Source organism: Salvelinus alpinus, chromosome 21 (genome assembly GCF_045679555.1).
Source record: "Salvelinus alpinus chromosome 21, SLU_Salpinus.1, whole genome shotgun sequence".
NCBI classification, from domain to species: Eukaryota; Metazoa; Chordata; class Actinopteri; order Salmoniformes; family Salmonidae; genus Salvelinus; species Salvelinus alpinus.
Window position 1 is genome coordinate 38,009,381 of NC_092106.1, and position 15,979 is coordinate 38,025,359.

The following is a 15,979-nucleotide window of genomic DNA, read 5'->3' on the forward strand; positions in this document are numbered from 1 at the left end:
GGGAACAGGTTGTGTGTGTGTGGGGGAGGAATAGGGGAACAGGTTGTGTGTGGGGAATAGGGGAGTAGGGGAACAGGTTGTGTGTGGTGGGGGAATAGGGGAGTAGGGGAACAGGTTGTGTGTGTGGTGGGGGGAGGAATAGGGGAGTAGGGGAACAGGTTGTGTGTGGTGGGGGAATAGGGGAACAGGTTGTGTGTGGGGAATAGGGGAGTAGGGGAACAGGTTGTGTGTGTGGTGGGGGGAGTAGGGGAACAGGTTGTGTGTGGGGGGGAATAGGGGAACAGGTTGTGTGTGGGGGGGAATAGGGGAGTAGGGGAACAGGTTGTGTGTGTGGTGGGGGGAGTAGGGGAACAGGTTGTGTGTGGGGGGGAATAGGGGAACAGGTTGTGTGTGTGGGGGGAACAGGGTGTAGTGGAGGCTTCTGAGTGCTGGGGCAGATCAGTAGCTGGATCCTGTGGGACTTCCTGTTCCTGTGGGACACTGGCTCTGATTACTGTCACTGACCAGAGAGTGCGTTCTCTCCCATCTTTTGTTCGCTTTCTTCTAGTCCCTCAAAAGTCGAGGTTGATGTGGCACGCAATGAGGCCCCGGCCCAGTGTAGCCCCCTACTCAGAAGCACCTTTCATACCTCTTTTTACTCAATCCCTACTGAGAAGCAGCCCCCCCCCCACCACCCAGTTTTCCCAGCTTGACCTCTGACCTCCTCAGAGCCTGGTTATTAGCTTCTTTATCAGTGCCACGCTCCCCCCCCTTCTCGCAGGCCTTCTCGCGTTGCATGTAAACCAAGACAGGCTTTAGTTGGAAACAAATGCAGTCTAAAGGCCTTTCGAACGGTGGAGGTGCAGCAGGGTGTGGTGGCTAGTTGGTTCTAGTTTCATTTGGAGGGGGAGTTTGGGGGTAGTCTGTGTGATTGGTGTGATGATGAGTGTGTACATGTGTGTGTGTGTGTGTGTGTGTGTGTGTGTGTGTGTGTGTGTGTGTGTGTGTGTGTGTGTGTGTGTGTGTGTGTGTGTGTGTGTGTGTGTGTGTGTGTGTGTGTGTGTGAAGGGAGACAGTAAGGGGTGAAGTTGGGGTGAAAAGCATAAGAAAGGTTGGGAGGCATATAGCTTAGTGCATGGCATGGGGCTAGTCTGGGCTTGACTAGAAACCAGTGAGCATGAACAGATGTAGGCAGGTCAAGGGAGGTCAGAGGGTGCAGGTGAACTCTCCCTCTAGGAATTCTCTCTCTCTCTCTCGCTCTGATTCCATGATGGTGGGAGCCACTAGCTTCACTCAGTAATAATCATAAAAAGATGCAGGTTGTAGTTGTGGAGGAACCCATCGCTATGTCACTATGCCCTTCTCTCTTCCTCCCTCTCCTCAATCTCTCCCTCACTCCTATCTGTCTTCTCTGCCCTCCTATCTCCTTCTCTCCCATTCTCACTCCTCTTCGTTCAAAGACGAGGAGGAGAGGAGGAGCTGCTGTCCTTGAGACTGAAGCCACAGAGATGCCCCTGTTTCTCAGCTGACACACACACACACACACACACAAACATTTGACATGTATCTAACCCTTAATTTTTGGCACTAAACAGTCTCCATATATACTTCCACAGATTGTTTTAACTGGTACCGGGGACCTTTAGACGAGTCTTGTGAGGCCTGTAGGCGTCCTAGACCAAATCAACTGACATGTACAGTATGTGTTCGTTAGAGTCTCACCTTTCCACAGAGCTGTGTAGCCCAAACTGTTCAGACACTACAGATAGAAGTTGACAGATTGGCTGTACCGACTTCAGACGAGTCACAAGACACATTGTTGGGGTTGTAGAGCAAAACGAAGAACACCGTAGTGTTCGTGAGAGTCTCATCTTTCATAACAGTTTGTCGGCTAAACCAATTGGACACTACAGACTATTTTGTGAGAAGACCATTTACCGCAGATGCAGGGGCACGGACATGGACCGTAGGGGGTTTATAACACTTAATTCCGAAGCATTTGAGAAAAATTTTAACTGGTGGAATTTGGGAAAATGTATCCTTTCAGAGTTTTCTTCTTTCTATGTCAGGGTCAATAAATGCTTTTCTACTAAAAGTCATTGACATTACAATTCCCTCTCAATTAAACATTATTTTAACTATACAGCATTGGTAGTATTTATTTTCTCACATTTTGGTCATATAGTTTTTCAAGAAGGACCGTCCTCCTTCATAGTCACAAACCTTTCGGGTTTCACCTCTGAACCCGTTCTCCTCTGTCCACCCTCCTCTGAACCCGTTCTCCTCTGTCCACCCTCCTCTGAACCCGTTCTCCTCTGTAAAGCCTCCTCTGAACCCGTTCTCCTCTGTCCACCCTCCTCTGAACCCGTTCTCCTCTATCCACCCTCCTCTGAACCCGTTCTCCTCTGTAAAGCCTCCTCTGTCCACCCTCCTCTGAACCCGTTCTCCTCTGTCCACCCTCCTCTGAACCTGTTCTCCTCTGTCCACCCTCCTCTGAACCCATTCTCCTCTGTCCACCCTCCTCTGAACCCGTTCTCCTCTGTAAAGCCTCCTCTGAACCCGTTCTCCTCTATCCACCGTAAAGAAAGACAAATAAACATAGACTGACTCGCTCCCTGAGTGCCCCCCTCACCGCCCGCCATAGCAACCCCTGTATCAGAGAGCCCCTCCACTCAGGTTTCACTTCTCTGTGCTTCCTGCTGCGCCCAGTCACGCTGACACACACCCTTACACTCAACCAGTCCAATATTGAATGCGTGGGTGTGAGAAAATATGTAGGCCTACATGTGTGTCTAGGTATTTCAGGTTTGGGGTCAATCCCATGTCAATTTAGGTAGTGAATTGGAATTCAAGAGCTGAAAAACACCCTAACTGCACTTTCCAGTTCTTGAATAGAAATGTTTATGAACCTCCTGCTGGATTACCTGAATCTAAATGCAATTGACCCTAACCCAGATGTAAATATAAAACATAGACATTACGAAACGTAACAAAATTTAGAAAAAGTCAAGGGGTCTGATTACTTTCCGAATGCACTGTATATGTGTGTGTGTTGAGCTTGATCCTGACTCATCATGGTTGTCACCAAGCTTCCTGTTTGTATTAAACAATCTCTGTCCAGAGAGATAAAGTAGGAGGAGGGTCAACAGATACAGTGGGGAGAACAAGTATTTGATACACTGCCGATTTTGCAGGTTTTCCTACTTACAAAGCATGTAGAGGTCTGTAATTTTTATCATAGGTACACTTCAACTGTGAGAGACGGAATCTAAAACAAAAATCCAGAAAATCACATTGTATGATTTTTAAGTAATTCATTTGCATTTTATTGCATGACATAAGTATTTGATCACCTACCAACCAGTAAGAATTCCAGCTCTCACAGACCTGTTAGTTTTTCTTTAAGAAGCCCTCCTGTTCTCCACTCATTACCTGTATTAACTGCACCTGTTTGAACTCGTTACCTGTATAAAAGACACCTGTCCACACACTCAATCAAACAGACTCCAACCTCTCCACAATGGCCAAGACCAGAGAGCTGTGTAAGGACATCAGGGATAAAATTGTAGACCTGCACAAGGCTGGGATGGGCTACAGGACAATAGGCAAGCAGCTTGGTGAGAAGGCAACAACTGTTGGCGCAATTATTAGAAAATAGAAGAAAATAGAAGAAGTTCAAGATGACGGTCAATCACCCTCGGTCTGGGGCTCCATGCAAGATCTCACCTCGTGGGGCATCAATGATCATGAGGAAGGTGAGGGATCAGCCCAGAACTACACGGCAGGACCTGGTCAATGACCTGAAGAGAACTGGGACCACGGTCTCAAAGAAAACCATTAATAACACACTACGCCGTCATGGATTAAAATTCTGCAGCGCACACAAGGTCCCCCTGCTCAAGCAGGCGCATGTCCAGGCCCGTCTGAAGTTTGCCAATGACCATCTGGATGATCCAGAGGAGGAATGGGAGAAGGTCATGTGGTCTGATGATTCAAAAATAGAGCTTTTTGGTCTAAACTCCACTCGCCGTGTTTGGAGGAAGAAGAAGGATGAGTACAACCCCAAGAACACCATCCCAACCGTGAAGCATGGAGGTGGAAACATCATTCTTTGGGGATGCTTTTCTGCAAAGGGGACAGGACGACTGCACCGTATTGAGGGGAGGATGGATGGGGCCATGTATTGCGAGATCTTAGCCAACAACCTCCTTCCCTCAGTAAGAGCATTGATGATGGGTCGTGGCTGGGTCTTCCAGCATGACAACGACCCGAAACACACAGCCAGGGCAACTAAGGAGTGGCTCCGTAAGAAGTATCTCAAGGTCCTGGAGTGGCCTAGCCAGTCTCCAGACCTAAACCCAATAGAAAATCTTTGGAGGGAGCTGAAAGTCCGTATTGCCCAGCGACAGCCCCGAAACCTGAAGGATCTGGAGAAGGTCTGTATGGAGGAGTGGGCCAAAATCCCTGCTGCAGTGTGTGCAAACCTGGTCAAGAACTACAGGAAACGTATGATCTCTGTAATTGCAAACAAAGGATTCTGTACCAAATATTAAGTTCTGCTTTTCTGATGTATCAAATACTTATGTCATGCAATAAAATGCTAATTAATTACTTAAAAATCATACAATGTGATTTTCTGGATTTTTGTTTTAGATTCCGTCTCTCACAGTTGAAGTGTACCTATGATAAAAATTACAGACCTCTACATGCTTTTTAAGTAGGAAAATCGGCAAAATCGGCAGTGTATCAAATACTTGTTCTCCCCACTGTATGTAGAACGAGAGACAGATTTCTTCTCCCTACTCTCCCTCTATCTTACAGAAAAATAAAGACAACACAGAGGACAATCAGAAATCTCTCTCAGAGCACTCCCTCTCAGAGCACTCAGTTGTGGGTAGCAGGATTAGCGCTGTCAGCAGCGCGACAGCTGCGTACATCTGGACCTGTTGGCCCCTTACAGCTCAATCCTCACATCGTTACATACAGCTAGCTACAGCTACCCCACTGTCTGCCCTGCTTTACTCTGCTGTGCTACACATCATGTCATTACTGACAAACACACACCTTACCCTGCTCTATCTTACATCCCCCATCTCTTGTCTAGCCCTTCCCTGGGGGAAGGATTTATGTGTGACACATGCTGTTTTTCATGATGACGTACAGATAGGTATCTCTGGTTACGTGACTGTATAATTTGCTGGTGGCTTGTGAGTGTGTGTGTGTGTGTGCCGTGGGCTCACTGTGAGCGATAGCCACCTGGTCTTTCATAATCCCGCTCTAGAAGATCTAAGCAGTGATCAAGGCTTCACTCCTACATGTTACCTGGGACGACCAGAGAATGTCTGCCAAAGCTAGCCTATTCTTTCTCAATGAATAGATATTCAACAGTCCAAAAACAGTCTCCTTGGTTTCGCTCTCCTTTTATTGTGGAATACACTATAGTGCACAATGAATATTCAATTGCCTACCATTATAGAACTTTCCATTCAGTTGCTGACTTATGGGTCAGAATGAATAATTATCTAACAAAATGTTTGTGACTTCCTTAAAGTTTTCATACAAAAATATTGCTCTAGAATCTATCCCACGACCATTTATTATTAAGAATGTTTCAAAAATACTTGGAGACGTTTTTTACAGACCAAATCATAAGGTGTTTGACAGTAAATCTGTGCTAAAGTGCAACGTTACGTGCGTATGTTTTTGTAGATGTCTACATTTTGTTTTGTATGTCTTCATGAGAAAGTGTTTTGTATGTCTGCATGAGAAAGTGTGTGTGTGTGTTCCCTATCATCCAGACAGATTTCATAGCTATTATCAGACAATGCAGGAACACATTGTAATGATAGTGTAGGAATGTCTAGTACTCTGACTCAAAGCTTTTCCTCAAGGATAGGCAGACATCACATAGCAGCGCAGAAAAACAACTAAATTGCTGAATATAGGAATAGCTGAATTCTTACATCAGACACAATTCTACCATGCAGAGAGAAGGAAAGATAATTGCCGTTTTTTTAAGCACTCCAACATGTTGACACCCATGGCATCTAAATTTAATCTATTTATTTATTTTTGTCATGAGAAAAGACTGTCTGTATTGGTAAGACAAACATAATATTATGATACTTACAATTTGAGGACAATACTAAATTCCTAATTCCAACCTAGGACTACATGTCACAGTTTCATGAGCATCACCACTGTAACCATGAACGACTTGCACAGAACAAATGATCAATTAGCGCCATCTTGCGAACATCCTTTATAAAACAGTCACACAATCGAAAGACAGCATCTCCCATGATTCCCCCATTTATACGTCGTATGTAAAGGTCACGTCAGTGTGCTCGATGAGGTAACTACAAACATGGCAGCGCTTTTTGCAATACGGTGCTTATTTAGAAGCTATTCTCGGGTCAGAAATGTCGATCAAAACACACGAGTACTTGTCAGATGTAGCAGAAGGATGCTGTGCAGTGCTCCGTCTGACAGCAGTAAGTCGTTTATTTTGCCGACACACTGAGAAATGGGAGTTCTACCTCTGACGTTGTAGCATGTGCAGCTATTGTTGTCTAACGTTAGCTGCCTATGCTAACGTTAGCTAGCGTTCACATTTTAGTATTTTAATGGTACTAGTAGCTAGTTGTTATCCTCGAAGCGATTTAAACACATGTTGACAACAACGTAAATTTATGCCGCGTTTAAAGCTGGGAACTAAGAAATCTCAGGTTTCAGTGCGTTCAAGACAACTTGGAACTCGGAAAAAACGAGCTCCGACTGGAAAATTCGAACTGTCATCCAACTATGATTTTCAATTCGGAAACTCCGGCCTCTTTCTAGAGCTCCTACCTGAAGAGAGATCACTGGCATCGTGATTTGACCTTGTTTTCCCCCCAGTTCTCAGTAGTCTTGAAGGCACCATTAGCATTTTGTAAAGCATGAACTACTTTCAAGACAACTCGGAAGGATGCAAGAAAGAAATGTCAGTGATATTCTGCTCAGAAAGCCGGAGCTCTTGAAAGTTCCCCGAGTTGTCGACATTTCCCGACTTGGATGAAGATTTAAAAGATTTTTCCCAGTCGGAGCTTGTTCTTTTCCCAGTTGTCTTGAACACTCGGAAGTTGGAGATTTCCCGAGGTCTGAGTTCCCATTGGTTTTGAACGTGACAGCAGTCAGATTTAGCGCATCACATATATATAATCTGGCCACCATGGAGCTAATTTAAAGGAAAAATCCACCTCAAATAACTAATTCCTTTAATTTACAGTGTTAAATAACTATGTGAGAACAATATTTTATGTGAATAAATGTTTCATTTTGTCATAAGGCTGGTAGCAACGTGGAAATCTGTTACAGCTGAAGTGTACTACAAAACCGACAATGCAATGCTCTCTCCATGGACTGGCTAGGTAGTTAGATAAAAAGCAAACGTAGTTAAACACAATACCAAAGTCAATATCAGCATGTGAAGTAGTTAGTGCAGTTTTAGGCGATTTTATAGCTAACTAACAATTTAGGAGTCTACAATCTCGCCATGTTCAACCTGCAGATCGATGTGCCTCGGAGAGTGGAGTCTGACATTCGCAACGGCACTATGCAATGCACCCTGGACTGAAGAGGCAGACAAATATGAGAATTGTGGTGGACCCTCCTGTTAAATTACACATTTCTCAATGTAGGAATATTGCAAAAATATGAAAAAGACAACGTCCTGCGTTATGACATTGCCCATTATTGAAATCTGACATGATAGACGTTTTTGCGATCTAAAAGTCATATTCCTATTAACTTCCAGTGTAGTGAGTGGCTTTAAATACAATGCTACGTCATAATGGCCAAATTTCTGCCCGCTTGAACGGCAATAGCGCAGATACACATGAACGGGTGGCAACTTTAGTTTTAGAAGTGGGTGGGGACAACCTGGCGGTGGGTCTGGGGGTCCTCCCTCAGAATTGTTTTAGGCATCTAAAGCTAATTTCCTGCATTTCTACTGTGGCTGTCCCTGACACAAATAAGCAAATTATTGGTCGACCAAGAGTTTTTTTTTTTTTTACCAATCGATAAATAAATAAAAAAATAACGGGGAGAGTGCGCTTGTTTGATATGGAAAAGCGTTGCGGTAGCTATTGATAAAGAACATCGAGATGAAGCAGCTGCTTTATAAGTGGGATGCACTGTTGAGTGCTACATCCTGAGGGGTTCGTGCTGATTGTACAGAGATTGTGACAGACTTAAATGGCATCCCTTGAGAAGGCAAGAACAAGATGTATGTCAGGAGAAGTGCAGTATTATCATAAGGAGAAGTTTACTTGGAATACGGAGTAGGAATGGAGGGGAAAAGAGGGGCAGAGGAGCTCTAAGATGGAGGAAGAGGGTGCGCTTGAGTCAGTTAAAAATGGTGGAAAAAAGGGAGATGGTTTGTTAAAGAAGAATGGTAGAAAGTGTAAGCAGGGTGAGCTGAAGACAGGAGGAGAAATGGAAGTGAATGAGGGCGAAGCATCGGCGGTGGTAGGTGTGGTGATGTTCTCGGAGCCCGAGACATGCACCGAGGTTCAGGATAAAGATGAGTCTTTAGTTTTTGGAAAAAGTGGGCCGTTGGCTTTTGGCTGATCCATTTGTGGTTTCAGGGTGGGAGAAAACACATTATTGAAAGGAGGGATTACTGGGGTAGTGGTAAAAGTTGACCAACTGAAGGGGAAGATTCCCTGGTTTGATTCTCTTCGTTTGGTGCGACGCCACCAGGGTGGCGAAATGAGTCGTCTGTTCTTTTGAGTTTTGATGTTGAGTCTTTGACCGACAGTGATGTTAGGATATACAGTGGGGAGAACAAGTATTTGAAACACTGCCGATTTTGCAGGTTTTCCTACTTACAAAGCATGTAGAGGTCTGTAATTTTTTATCATAGGTACACTTCAACTTTGAGAGACGGAATATAAAACAAAAATCCAGAAAATCGCATTGTATGATTTTTAAGTAATTCATTTGCATGACATTGCATGACATAAGTATTTGATACATCAGAAAAGCAGAACTTAATATTTGGTACAGAAACCTTTGTTTGCAATTACAGAGATCATACGTTTCCCGTAGTTCTTGACCAGGTTTGCACACACTGCAGCAGGGATTTTGGCCCACTCCTCCATACAGACCTTCTCCAGATCCTTCAGGTTTCGGGGCTGTCGCTGGGCAATACGGACTTTCAGCTCCCTCCAAAGATTTTCTATTGGGTTCAGGTCTGGAGACTGGCTAGGCCACTCCAGGACCTTGAGATGCTTCTTACGGAGCCACTCCGTAGTTGCCCTGGCTATGTGTTTCGGGTCGTTGTCATGCTGGAAGACCCAGCCACGACCCATCTTCATTGCTCTTACTGAGGGAAGGAGGTTGTTGGCCAAGATCTCGCGATACATGTCCCCATCCATCCTCCCCTCAATACAGTGCAGTCGTCCTGTCCCCTTTGCAGAAAAGCATCCCCAAAGGATGATGTTTCCACCTCCATGCTTCACGGTTGGGATGGTGTTCTTGGGGTTGTACTCATCCTTCTTCTTTCTCCGAACACGGCGAGTGGAGTTCAGACCAAAAAGCTCTATTTTTGTCTCATCAGACCACATGACCTTCTCCCATTCCTCCTCTGGATCATCCAGATGGTCATTGGCAAACTTCAGACGGGCCTGGACATGCGCTGGCTTTAGCAGGGGGACCTTGCGTGCGCTGCAGGATTTTAATCCATGACGGTGTAGTGTGTTACTAATGGTTTTCTTTGAGACTGTAGTCCCAACTCTCTTCAGGTCATTGAACAGGTCCTGCCATGTAGTTCTGGGCTGATCCCTCACCTTCCTCATGATCATTGATGCCCCACGAGGTGAGATCTTGCATGGAGCCCCAGACCGAGGGTGATTGACCGTCATCTTCAACTTCTTCCATTTTCTAATAATTGCACCAACAGTTGTTGCCTTCTCACCAAGCTGCTTGCCTATTGTCCTGTAGCCCATCCCAGCCTTGTGCAGGTCTACAATTTTATTCCTGATGTCCTTATACAGCTCTCTGGTCTTGGCCATTGTGGAGAGGTTGGAGTCTGTTTGATTGAGTGTGTGGACAGGTGTCTTTTATACAGGTAACGAGTTCAAACAGGTGCAGTTAAAGGTGGTTGGTAAAAAAAAAAAAGTATCTTTTGTGATATTTAGGTTAAAAGGTTCAGGTCACCAAAAATCTGAAATTAAACAATATACCACAATACGTCTTACCGAAAAGTCCCATGTGACTGTTGGTAGAGCATGGTGCTTGCAACAACAGGGTTGTGGGTTCGATTCCCACGAAGGACCAGTACATAAGTGTGAATGTATGCACTCACTACTGTAAGTGGCTCTGGATAAGAGTGTCCGCTAAACGACAAAAATGTAACAATGTAACATTGTAAATGTAAACATTACAAAGCATGTTAATTTTGTTTTTGTTTTGTTGATGTAATTTTAGCCGGGAAAAATATATTTTGTCTGTTAAAAAGTCTGAGTGACTGGTCCATTTTTTTTTTTTTAATCTACTTGACACAGTGGCTGCTGAACCAAAAACAAAATTTTAGGCCAGGGGTGAGCAAACTTTTTGGCTCGAGGACCACATCGGGATTTTGAATTTCAACGGAGGGCTGCATTTTTTGGGGGACCAATTGTTTGTTAAAATCAATTTGTGGGGGCGTCCTGAGTGGTGCAATGGACTAAGGCACTGCATCGCACTACAGACCCAGGTTCGATCCTAGGCTGTGTCACAGCTGGCCGTGACTGGGAGACCCATGAGGCAGCGCACAATTGGCCCAGCGTCGACCGGGTTTTTAATTTTATTTCACCTTTATTTAACCAGGTAGGCTAGTTGAGAACAAGTTCTCATTTACAACTGCGACCTGGCCAAAAAAAAGCAAAGCAGTGCAACACAAACAACAACACAGAGTTACACATGGAATAAACAAACATACATTCAATAATACAATAGAAAAAGTCTATATACAGTGTGTGCAAATGAGGTAGTAGAAGGGAGGTAAGGCAATATAGGCCATAGTGGCGAAATAATTACAATATAGCAATTAAACACTGGAGTGATGTGCAGGAAATGAATGTGCAAGTAGAGATGCAAAGGAGCAAAATAAATAAATAACAGTATGGGGATGAGGTAGTTGGATGGGCTATTTACAGATGGGCTATGTACAGGTGCAATGATCTGTGAGCTTAAAGTTAGTGAGGGAGATAGGAGTCTCCAGCTTCAGTGATTTTTGCAGTTCGGTCCAGTCATTGGCAGCAGAGAACTGGAAGGAAAGGCGGCCAAAGGAAGAATTGGCTTTGGGGGTGACCAGTGAAATATACCTGCTGGAGCGCGTGCTATGGGTGGTTGCTGCTATGGTGATCAGTGAGCTGAGATAAGGTGGGGCTTTACCTAGCAAAGACTTATAGATGACCTGGAGCCAGTGGGTTTGGCGACGAATATGAAGCGAGGGCCAGCCAGCAAGAGCATACAGGTGTCAGTGGTGGGTAGTATATGGGGCTTTGGTGACAAAACGGATGGCACTGTGATAGACTGCATCCAATTTGCTGAGTAGAGTGTTGGAGGCTATTTTGTAAATGACATCGCCGAAGTCAAGGATCGGTAAGATACCCTCGTAAAACTGACTGTTTGGCAGCATGAGTGAAGGATGCGTTGTTGCGAAATAGGAAGCCGATTCTAGATTTAATTTTGGATTGGAGATGCTTAATGTGAGTCTGGAAGGAGAGTTTACAGTCTAACCAGACACCTAGGTATTTGTAGTTGTCCACACATTCTAAGTACGAACCGTCCAGAGTAGTGATGCTGGACGGGCGGGCAGGTGTGGGCAGCGATCAGTTGAAGAGCATGCATTTAGTTTTACTTGCATTTAAGAGCAGTTGAAGGCCACGGAAGGAGAGTTGTATGGCATTGAAGCTCGTTTGGAGGTTAGTTAACACAGTGTCCAAAGAAGGGCCAGAAGTATACAAAATGGTGTCGTCTGAATAGAGGTGGATCGGAGAATCACCAGCAGCAAGAGCGACATCATTGATGTATAGAGAGAAGAGTCAGCCCAAGAATTGAACCCTGTGTCACCCCCAGAGTCTGCCAGAGGTCCGGACAACAGGCCCTCCGATTTGACACACTGAACTCTATCTGAGAAGTAGTTGGTGAACCAGGCGAGGCAGTCATTTGAGAAACCAAGGCTGTTGAGTCTGCTGATAAGAATGTGGTGATTGACAGAGTCGAAAGCCTGGTCCAGGTCGATGAATACGGCTGCGCAGTAATGTCTCTTATTGATGGCGGTTATGATATCGTTTAGGACCTTGAGCGTGGCTGAGGTGCACCCATGACCAGCTCGGAAACCAGATTGCATAGAGGAGAAGGTACGGTGGGATTTGAAATGGTCAGTGATGTGTTTGTTAATTTGGCTTTCGAAGACCTTATAAAGGCAGGGTAGGATAGATATAGGTCTGTAGCAGTTTGGGTCTAGTGTCTCCCCCTTTTGAAGAGGGGGATGACCGCGGCAGCTTTCCAATCTTTGTGGATCTCAGATGATACGTGAGGTAGAACCGGCTAGTAATAGGGTTTGCAACAATTTCGCCGGATAATTTTAGAAAGAGAGGGTCCAGATTGTCTAGCCTGGTTGATTTGTAGGGGTCCAGATTTTGCAGCTCTTTCAGAACATCAGCTATCTGGATTTGGATGAAGGAAAAATGGGGAGGCTTGGGCAAGTTGCTGTGGGGGGTGCAGGGCTGTTGACCGGGGTAGGGTAGCCAGGTGGAAAGCATGGCCAGCCGTAGAAAAATGATTATTGAAGTTCTCAATTTTCATGGATTTATCGGTGGTGACAGCGTTTCCTAGCCTCAGTGCAGTGGGCAGCTGGGAGGAGGTGTTCTTATTCTCCATGGTTTTTACAGTGTCCCAGAACTTTTGGGTTTTTGTGCTACAGGATGCAAATTTCTGTTTGAAAAAGCTAGCCTTTGCTTTCCTAACTGCCTGTGTATATTGGTTCCAAACTTCCCTGAAAAGTTACATATCGCGGGGGCTATTCGATGCTAATGCAGAACGCCACAGGATGTTTTTGTGCTGGTCGAGGTCAGTCAGGTCTGGAGGGAACCAAGGGCTATATCTGTTCCTGGTTCAACATTTTTTTGAATGGGACATGCTTGTTTAAGATGGTGAGGAAAGCACTTTTAAAGAATAGCCAGGCATCCTTTACTGACGGAATGAGGTCAATATACTTCCAGAATACTTGGGCCAGGTCGATTAGAAAGGCCTGCTCGCTGAAGTGTTTTAGGGAGCGTTTGACAGTGATGAGGGGTGGTCATTTGACCGCAGACCCATTACAGACGCAGGCAGTGATTGCTGAGATCCTGGTTGAAGACAGCAGAGGTGTATTTGGAGGGCAGGTTGGTTAGGATGATATCTGTGAGGGTGCCCGTGTTTACGGATTTGGGGTACCTGGTAGGTTCATTGATAATTTGTGGGAGATTGAGGGCATCAAGCTTAGATTGTAGAATGGCTGGAGTGTTAAGCATGTCCCAGTTTAGGTCACCAAACAGCACGAGCTATGAAGATAGATGGAGGGCAATCAATTCACATATGGTGTCCAGGGCACGGCTGGGGGCAGAAGGTGGTCTATAACAAGCGGCAACGGTGAGAGACTTGTTTCTGGAAAGGTGGATTTTTAAAAGTGGAAGCTCATTGTTTGGGTACAGACCTGGATAGTAAGATAGAAGGCTATCTCTGCAGTAGATTGCAACTCCGCCCCCTTTGGCAGTTCTATCTTGTCGGAAAATGTTATAGTTTGGGATGGAAATTTCTGGGTTTTTGGTGGTTTTCCTAAGCCAGGATTCAGACATGGCTAGGACATCCGGGTTGGCAGAGTGTGCTAAAGCAGTGAATAAAACAAACTTATGGAGGATCTAATCTTCTAATCTTAACATGCATGAAACCAAGGCTTTCATGGTTACAGAAGTCAACAAATGAGAGTGCCTGTGGAACGGGAGTGGAGCTAGGCACTGCAGGGCCTGGAATAACCTCTACATCTCCAGAGGAACATAAGATAAGTAGGCTAAGGGTACGGCTAAAGGCTATAAGAACTGGTCTTCCAGTACGTTTGGAAGGTTTCTGGGCACGGTAGAGGTTAGAATAGATTCAAGGCATAATGTACAGACAAAGGTATGGTAGGATGTGAGTACAGTGGAGGTAAACCTATGCATTGAGTGACGAGAGAGATATTGTCTCTAGAAACATCATTTAAACCAGGTGACGTCACTGCATTATTGGGAGGTGGAACTAAAGGGTTAGCCAAGGCGTATTGAGCAGGGCTAGAGGCTCTACAGTGAAATAAGGCAATTGTCACTAACTAAAACAGCAATGGACAAGGCATATTGACATTAGGGAGAGGTATGCGTAGCCGAGTGATCATAGGGGTCCAGTGAGTAGCTAGGCGGGCTGGAGACATGGTGATTGACAGCTAGCGGGCCGGGGTTAGCAAGCTAGCAGAAGGGCCTTAGAGGGACGTCGCGACGGAAGAAGTCTGTCGTAGCCCCTCGTGCGGTTACGTCGGCAGACCAGTCGTGATGGATCGGCAGGGCTCCGTGTAATAAAAGGGTCCAGGCCAATTGGCAAAATAGGTATAGTGGCCCAAGAAATTGGCCGATGGGCATCTTCAGCTAACAGTTCGATATGCTCTAGACGGCTAGCGGGCCGCGGCTAGCAGATGGGTATTCAGAGGATGTCGCGACGGAGGAGCCAGTTGATAAACCCCCTCGGGCAGATTACGTCGGTAGTCCAGTCGTGATGGATCGGCGGGGCTCCGTATCGGCAGTAAGAGGGGTCCAGGGCAATTGGCAAAATAGGTATTGTAGCCCATGGAGTGGCTTATGGACCTCTTCAGCTAGCCGGGAGATGGGCCTAGCATAGGCTAGCTCCAGGCTAATTGGTGCTTGCTTCGGGACAGAGACGTTAGCCAGGAGTGGACATTTGGAGCTGCGATGATCCAGATGAAAAGGTTCAGAGCTTGCGGTAGGAATCTATATGCTCCAATATGGTTTGAATCGCGCTGTGCAGACTGGCAAGAGTTGTCCGGGCTAAAGGTTAGCTGATGACCGCTAGCTGACTACTAGCTATTAGCTAGTTAGCTGGCTAGCTTCTGTTGGGGGTTCCGGTTCTAAAGTAAAGAAAATAGCAGATCCATACCACATTGGGTGAGGCGGATTGCAGGAGAGTATGTTGAAGTTGAGGTTAAGAAAAATGTAAAAAAATCAAAAATATATGCGAAGAAAAAAGATATATACACGACAAGACGAAGACGTCTGACTGCCACGCCATCTTGGATATGGAGAGGGTTTGGCAGGCCGAGATTTCTTTGTCCCATCGTGCTCTAGCGACTCGTGTGGCAGGCCCGGCGCATGCACGCTGCCACGGTTGCCAGGTGTACGGTGTTTCCTCCGACACATTGGTGCGGCTGGCTTCTGGGTTAGGCGGGCATTGTGTCAAGAAGCAGTGCGGTTTGGCTGGGTCGTGTTTCGGAGGAAGCACGGCTCTCGACCTTCGCCTCTCCCGTTGCAGCAATGAGACAAGACTGTAACTACCAATTAGATACCATGAAAAGGGGGGGGCGGATTTACTTTGCCCCCCTAGTTTTAGGCTCTGATAATATATTGAATGCATTAACAGAAATTACCTCAATCAAACATTGTAGAGTAGAAATTATGGGAATTTACAGTAAATGTAGGCTACTGCTGGTGATATACAGTACCAGTCAGAAGTTTGGACACCTACTCATTCCAGGGATTATAGTTTTACTTTTCTACATTGTAGAATAATAGTGAAAACATCAAAACACACATGGAATCATGTAGTAACCATGTAGTAACCAAAAAAGTGTTAAACAAATCTAAATATATTTTATATTTGAGATTATTCGATGTAGCCACCCTTTGCATTGATGACAGCATTGCACACTCTTGATGACACAGCAAAAAAT

At 45.4% G+C, this 15,979-nt stretch overlaps 1 pseudogene; it reads left to right on the forward strand.

Annotated features, from left to right (window-relative positions):
• Positions 1-6,319: 6,319 nt before the first annotated feature.
• The window catches only part of LOC139548316 (small ribosomal subunit protein mS22-like), a 38,711-nt pseudogene continuing 29,051 nt past the window's right edge, over positions 6,320-15,979 (forward strand).